Here is an 8,568-nt window from a genome sequence, read left to right as displayed (position 1 = left end):
GGAAGAGGAAGAGGGAGGAAGGGGGAGGAAAAGGGAGGAAGAGGGAAGGAGGGAAGGAGGGAGGGAGGGGGAGGGAGGGAGGGAGGGAGGGAGGGAGGGAGGGAGGGAGGGAGGGAGGGAGGAAAAATCCAATTATTTGTCTCAAAGGTTAGTGGTAATTATTTTCCTTCATTCTTTTTTGATCTCTTGGAGGCCAAGTGACCTCGGTTAAGATCAGTGTTTTCTCTTGTGACATATGCTTTCCCTCTGAACTGCTAACCTCTCTCTGTGGTCCTTGTCTGCAGAGTTGTTGTGATACCCTTACAGTGGTGGGATGGTGATGAGTAGGATGTTTCTCATGTCACTGAAGACTTGTGGACACCTCAGGATGACTCGTCCAGGATGCCATGCCTTCATCTAGATAACTTCAACCTGCTTGGTTACAATCATTAAAATAAGATATTCTTCATGTGCCTGTCGCCCTGTGATGCACATTCAAATCTCCCTTCCACAGCTTAGCTTATAACTGAACCTTATTTTGCTAAGTGTGTGGCCAGAGATAATTCCTCAAAGACCCTGATGACGCTTGGCTTAGTACTGGATGCAAGCTTGAGTACTCAAAGAGATGATTATTAAATTGAACCCAATTAAATTGTACTGGGAACTTCAACTAACAGAGAACTAGCTTATGTCTAATAGCCCCCTAGAATTTTATTTGATTTTCACAGAATAATTTTCTTAAATTTTAGAGATAAGAATGAGAAACATGTACCAAGATCATGTTTTCAATACATCCCTCTGAAGCTTAATTTGAGAGAACACTGTGAATATATTTAGTACAATTGAGAACTGCAGGGAGCTTTTGCACAGCTCTACATGAAATCTGAAGTTAGAACAGCCTCTCTAAGAAATAGATATACCTTGATCAGAAGATTTTAATAAATGACTATTGCCTTTTTAAAGTCTACTTCCAGAGAGCCTCTAAGAACATTCACTTTACCAGTATTCTTGACTGTTACAAAGTATTGACTATTTGATTGGAAGGCCGTGGTGAGCAATGAGAACACAAGAATAACGTAAAGCAAAAGATCTGAAATCCACTGATAAGTGAAGGCCAGTCAGGAAAGAACAGAGCACACGGCAACAAAGGTGCAAGTTGGGAAAACGAGGGTATGATTTGCAACCTAGAAACTGCAGAGGAGACTGCAGAAGACCTTGATTGTTGATGATGGAGAGTTCTGGCCTGTTGTTCCCACACTGCATAAACTGTCACCTTTGTGAACCTCAAACACTTATTCTGAGTCCCTTTTTCCACAAATGACAATACTTTGCCTTGTCCTCCAAACATGTCCACATGCATGTGCACATACATACACACACACACATACACATGTTTGTGCAATCGCATAGATAGATAGATAGATAGATAGATGATAGACAGACAGACAGACAGACAGACAGACAGATAGGTAGATAGATAGGGGTAGGGGAGACAGATTGCATACTTTCAAACTTCTCACCTTTGTTTTATTTCCATCTCAGTATTGTATTCCAAATCCCTAGTATTGTACTTTCCTTCTTTAAGTATTTTAGGAAAATATTCAAGACTCTGAAGTAGACGTATTAACATTTTAATGTTTCCTCCAATCAGGTTTGTTTTACAACAGGAGACTTGGCCATGGGATGAGGTGTGAATAGGTGAATTAGTAGGCCTCTCTAAAACAACCTGGGTTTCTCACTGAGCTAGCAATGTCCAGAAGAGCCCTCAGGATTCCCACCTCAGGGTTGTGAAGTCTGCTAAGAAGCTCAAAGAGCACATGTGATCTGAGGGGGTTGGACTGGATCTTCCTGTTGTGATTTCGGGATTGGTTAGTCCTGCAGGGAGCTTCCCTGCAAGGGAGTTTGGGAATTAGAAATAGGTCTTCAATATGGGAAATAGGGCTTATGAAATCATAGCTGACTCTGCTCAGGCTGATACCACTGAAGAAAACAGCCTGTTGCTTCCAGCCAGAGACAAATGCTTTGCAGTAAAACTCAACATTAAATCACAGTCACTTCAGGACATTTTCACAAAAAGAAAAAAAAATTATGTGTTGGTCTCTCTGGTTTTTAACAAAGAAAACAAATGAAAAGAAGAAAAAATACACAATAAGGAACCCAAATTATGTACGAATAGACCTAACTAGACTTCTCTTGAAGATTTTTGGTTGGTTGATTGGCTGATTGGTTGGTTTTGTTTTCTCTTGCAAAAAAAATACTCACTAAAAATAATCAAAATTATTCATTTTCAGTTTTTACAGAGTGCAGTGAGTAAAAATGGCTAAGATATAGAAATAATTTAAGGTAAAGCACTTCCATTTTGAAGACAACCTTGTACCTCAGTGATAGCAAGTCCTGCCTTGGTTTTGTGTAATGCCCTGTGTGGAACAGAAACAGTCTGGAAAATAATCCACCTCACACTTCATGGAGCGCATGCCACAGATGAGTGGTCTGTTTTTAATTTAGAAGCTTCATTAGCATTTCTAAATAACATGCTGATGAAAAATACATTTTAATTTGAGTTGAAAACAGAAAATTTTAAATGGAAAATACGCTTTTTTTTACCGTGATATATAAAGTATTCCAAATTTTGATTACTCATTTGCAAATGGAAAATAACTCAAAGACATTTTCTGATTTTTTTTATAAAAATTATCTTTCTCAAAACATTTCTCAGACATTTTGAGTGCATAGTGAACATGTGTATGTTTTCTGTAGCAATCACCCTGTGTCCCACAGTGTTCATTCGAAGGAGATAATCCACATGGGGAATTTGTGTGCTGGCTTGGTACCAAGAGCAGGAATTGGGCATCCTGTATGGTGCTGGTTTGATAGCACAGCAGAAGGTCAACTTGCTGAGGGACTGAAGAATGCTAAACAGATGTCTTTTTAATGTCATCTTCATGCAGCATCTTGTGTTATGAAGACCAGTGACTTACCACTCTCACCATAATGGAGGTGAGTTTTGGAAATGGCTTATTTGTATCTGCTCATTTTTGAATGTTAAAAGAGACAGACAAGAGAAGATGTCAGGGTTACCTTCACTTTTTCAGTAGTTTTGGGAAACCATAAGTCAAGTCCCTAAGTCTTCATCATAATGACTGATTACCAAACTGCTTTGTCCTTCCTCCCTAAATTTTGTTTTGAAAACCTGTGTTTTTTTAAGGTTAGCAAAGTACCACATGTCTGTAAGTGTACTATTCTAGCACTGAAACAGGAAGATCACACGTTTAGGTCAGCCTGAGCCTTGTCTCAAAGGAGAAAAAATAATCTGTGTTTCCAAATCAAATTATATTTAGACAGCATGCCAGATTCTATTTTGTTCCACTGTTTTCCTAATTTTGAGCTTGCTCTTGGGATGCATTACAACTCACAAGTTAGTTGGATTTAAATATAGCTCAACTAGAAAAGCAGCAAGTATCTGGGTAGGAAGTCATTGAGATATATCATTTGTGACATACAAGCAAATTGTTGGACAGCAATGGTGCCTGACAAGAAATCACCTTACCAAACACTGAAACTCATGCAAAACTCTTTTGTTTTGTTTTGTTTTTTTGTTTTGCGAGACAGGGTTTCTCTGTGTAGCCCTGGCTGTCCCGGAACTCACTCTGTAGACCAGGCTGGCCTCAAACTCAGAAATCTGCCTGCCTCTGCCTCCCAAGTGCTGGGATTAAAGGCATGCGCCACCACTGCTCAGCAAAAAATCTCCAGCTGGGAAAAGTTGCTGCGAACTACTTTCTAACATATTGTCCTTTGCAAACATCACCGAAGGCTCTCATCTCTCTGTCGTCAGGTCTAAGTCAGAGTCTCCCAAGGAGCCACGAGAACAGCTGTGGGGAAGCTCTTCATCGTAGGGCTGAGCTTAGAAACAAGTGATGAGAGTCTGAGGAGCCATTTTGAACACTAGCCAACTGTGTGGTAATGAGAGATCTAAACACCAAGAGATCCAGGGGCTTTGGGTTTGTCACCTATGCCACTGTGGAGGAAGTGGATGCTACCATGAATGCAAGACCACACAAGGTAGATGGAAGAGTTGCGGAACCTAAGAGAGCTGTGTCATTATTTTCAGAGACTAAGTCCCCACTTAACTGTGAAAAAGATCTTTATTGGTGGTATTAAAGAAGACACTGAAGAACATCACCTAAGAGATTATTCTGAGCAGTATGGGAAATTTGAAGTGATAGAAATTATGACTGGTTCTTCCAATCTGGGCCCAAGCACTGAGCAGATCTCGGATGGCAGCTCTGCACCCAATCTCACAAATTCCAGAGGAAGCGGGCCTCCCAAGAGCTGTAACCTGGTAAGGAGACATCAACACCCCAAACAGGGAATAATGGGGACCCAAGAATTCACTCCTGGCCCGGAGCACTGGTTCCTTCCTGTCTGCACCCGAGCATTGAGCAGATCTTGGGCCCCAGCTCTAACTCCAGTAGTAACACCCACTCCACACAGTTCTGAAACAACCAAGATAATAGGAAAAATAGGCTCCAGTCAGAGACGGGGCAGGTAGCACTAAAGAGATCCAGATGGCGAAAGGGAAGAGCAAGAACATAAGCATCAGCAACCCAGGGTACTTGGCATTATCAGAACCTAGTTTTCCCACACTAGAAAGTCCTGAATTCCCCATATCACCAGAAAAGCAAACTTCGGGTTTAAAATCAATTTTAATGATGATGATAGAGGACTTTAAGGACATAAATAACACTCTCAAAGAATTTGAGGAAAACACAGGTAAACAGGTAGAAGCCCTTAAAGAGGAAACACAAAAATCCCTTAAAGAATTACAACAGAACACAACCAAACAGGTGAAGGAATTGAACAAAACCATCCATGACTTAAAAATGGAAGTAGAAACAATAAAGAAATCACAAAGGGAGACTATCCTGGAGATAGAAAACCGAGGAAAAAAATCAGGAGTCATAGATGCAAGCATCACCAACAGATTACAAGAGATAGAACAGAGAATCTCAAATGCAGAAGATACCATAGAAAATATTGACACAACTGTCAAAGAAAACACAAAATACAAAAAGTTCTTAGCACAAAACATCCAGGAAATCCAGAACACAATGAGAAGACCAAACCTAAGGATAATAGGTATAGATGAGAGTGAAGATTCCCAACTTAAAGGGCCAATAAATATCTTCAACAAAATTATAGAAGAAAACTTCCCTTTTGTCACCTTTGATGACCATGACTCTGTGGATAAGATTGATATTTAGCAACTTAAACTATACTGTGAATGGCCACAACTGTGATGTAAGAAAGGCTCTGTCGAAGCAAGAAACGGCTAGTGCTTCATCCAACCAGAGAAATCGAGTGGTTCTCGAAACTTTGGTGGTGGTTGTGGAGGCGGTTTTGGTGGCAATTGAAAATTTTGGAACTTCAGTGGTCATAATGGCTTTGGTGACAGCCATGCTGGTGGTGGATATGGTGGCAGTGGGGATGGGTAAAATGGATTTGGCAATGACGGAAGCAATTTTGGTGGTGGTGGAATCTACAGTGATTTAGGCAATTACAACATCAGTCTTCAAATTTTGGGCCGATGAAGGGAGGAAACTGGAGACAGGAGCTCTGGCCCTTATGGTGGCAGAGGCCAGTACTTTGCTAAACCACAAAACTAAGGTGGCTATGGGCATTTCAACAGCAGCAGTAGCTATGGCAGTGGCAGGAGGTTCTAATTACAGCCAGGAAACAAAGCTTAGCAGGAGAGGCAAGCCAGAGAAGTGACAGGGAAGTCACAGGTTACAACAGATTTGTGAATTCGGCCGAGCACAGTGGTGGCAGGGCCTAGGTGCTACAAAGAAGACATATTTTAGACAATACTCATGTGTGTGGGCAAAAACTCCAGGACTGTATTTGTGACTAATTGTATTAACAGGTTATTTTAGTTTCTGTTCTGTGAAAAGTGTAAAGTATTCCAACAAAAGGTTTTACTGTAGACCCTTTTCACCCATTCTGTTGATTGCTAAATGTAATAGTCGGATCATTATGCTGAATAAATGTGTCTTTTTTTTTAATGTGCCATGTGAAGTTAGTCTACTCTTGCCATCTTGGTAAACTTCCCCCACAGTAAGAAGATAGAATTCCTTCAGGGTGATGCCAAGTTCCATTTGAAATTTATTTATGGTTGCTTGGGTGGAGAAGCCATTATCTTCAAAAACCCTGGTGTTGTTAAACTGCCAGTTACTGTTGTAACTTTTAATAAGTTTCATCATTTAAAGGGTCATCCAAACAAGGTGACAATTTGGTTATAAAATGGTTGTTGGTACATCTTACGCAATATCAAAATTGAATAACGGTATCAGATAAAATAACAGATGGGAATGAAGCTTGTGTATCTTCCATTATCATGTGTACTCAATAAAAGACTTAATTCTATTTAAAAAAAAAAAGACTAAAGAATCTCTGATGAATCATTTCTGTGAGTCACCCAGGGCCAGGAAAAGAACTATAATACTGAATCTGCATGCCACATAGTGGAACACAGCTCCTTTTCTATGACACTCCTAAGAAAATTGAGTTTTCTCAAATCAGAAATTAGTCCAGAAGGAGATAGCAGAGGGGATAAAAACATCAATCAGACATGTCTTATACTTCCAGATAATGAGAATGTTCTCTATTAACTTTATGAACTGCATTCTAATTACTAATCCTGATTTTTTAATATAAAATATGTGCTGGATCAGTACACATTAGATAGCAAACTTTCATTTTTGATGGGTCAAGAATGAAATTGATTAGTTCTAAACAGAAGAATACCTAAATAGAAAATTTCACTGTATCTATACAAAGAGCCAAAATTGTATGTGTACGTGTATGTGTGCGTGTGTGTAATCATGTATATATATACACACACACATGCACACACACACATATACATATATATGTTAGACTGTGGAACCCAGCTGAAAAATAGAAACCGTGGGAAATCATATGAATTGGCCAAAAGCTATATTTTGCCTCTATTAAATATTAATCTTTCCAAACTCATTCTACCTATAAAGAAATTTTGCTGAATGGATAAAGTACTGGGGACCACTGAAGACTATAATTTACAATAAAGTAAAACTTAGCAGTGTTATGAGAAGACCATCATTAATCTTCTAAGAAAGAATCCCTTTTACTTTTGAATAACATGTCTTTCTTACCTTTGGGAAAGAGAGTATAGTTAATGGGGACAGGAAGATTTAGTGAAACTAAAAAGTATGACTAGGCACAGACCTGGAAGAGTAAACATGCAGCTCATACCTGTCCTCCTCCAGATTCTGCAGCAGCAGGCACCCTCTCAATTTGTTCTCCCTTACACATGTGTTAAGCAAAGACTAACACCTACACCTAATAATGAGAAAGTGAAGGTTTGCAGATGATTAGAAATGCATCCAAAGCTTCTGAGGCTGAGAAACTCAAATTCTACATCATAATTCTGTGAGAGCATATAACAAAACACAAAGAAAGTTATTCTCAGATGCCCCATTACCTACTGCAGCGTGGTGGTAGATAATGTACCAGAATGTGCAAGCCCTTCAGGAACCTCATCCACAAGATGGATAAGTCAATGCTTCTCTTTTGCTGAGGTCTTACAACTCATGTACATGAGTGGGCCTCCCATTTTCTCAACCAATAGAATTTAGGTATGTTCTGCAATGTACTCACTTTTTTCCACAGTCTATATTTATGCCATCTTGGGACCCTAAAGAAGATGCCTTTATAGTTCGTGTTAGATATTATGTCACTGTGCCAAGAGGCACTACAGGGATCTGAGATTTGTTAGGAAGAAACTAGAATAATCGATCTGAAGTTTGAATTGACCCAAAATGTGTTTGTCATAGCTGGAGAGCAATGTGAATATAATGACAATAGTCACCGTGCACCAGAGCCTCAAGTCAAGCTGAGCTCTATCCGTCTCTGCTCACTCCGCTCCTTCTTCTCTACCTTGGTGGAAGTGGAAGTACTGACTACTGATGGCACTTGACCCTGCAAAACCCATGATTTCACCTACTATTACTCCTAAACCTACTCCACCTCCAACAGTCTGTTCTGATGTTATACCTAAGTGTTTGGAATAAAACTTCTGATCTGGTATACATCCTGTGCTGTCTCTGAGGGCTGTGATGGTTTTCCTGGTCTGTGCTGTGGCAGAGGGCTGTGTTGATGTCCATAATCTATACTGCCACTGGAGATTGTGCTGAGGTCCACGGCACACACTGTCACCTGAGACCATGTGAGTGTCTGTGGTCTGTATTGACTTCAGAAACCATGTGGAAGTCCATGATCCTGCCATCACTGGAGCAAGAAAGAGCAAGAAAGCTACTTTTGCAGTGATATATATGATTGTAGGCACATACTTAAGAAAGTGAGACATAGAAGGCTTCTGTGACAACCCCTACTCCCACCCCCACACCAACCCCAAGATAAGTGACAGAGTAGACAGACATTAAAAAGAACTCTTAAGACTGTGATAAAGATGTTAAAGGTAGCTCTCCACAACTGATTACTTCTGGAAGGGGTATGAGTGGGGAAAGACAGTTTTCTTTAGGGGCTGGCCAC

The 8,568-nt window shown here is 40.1% G+C and overlaps 1 pseudogene; it reads left to right on the top strand.

The window, feature by feature from the left end:
* LOC114617190 overlaps positions 1 to 5,699 on the top strand; it is a 14,183-nt pseudogene extending 8,484 nt beyond the window's left edge.
* Positions 5,700 to 8,568: the final 2,869 nt, after the last annotated feature.

The sequence above is a fragment of the Grammomys surdaster genome, unplaced genomic scaffold (assembly GCF_004785775.1).
Source record: "Grammomys surdaster isolate TR1022 unplaced genomic scaffold, NIH_TR_1.0 135, whole genome shotgun sequence".
Lineage (NCBI taxonomy): Eukaryota > Metazoa > Chordata > Mammalia > Rodentia > Muridae > Grammomys > Grammomys surdaster.
Note: the sequence above shows the minus strand (reverse complement) of the source record. Positions and strands in the feature narration are given on the sequence as shown.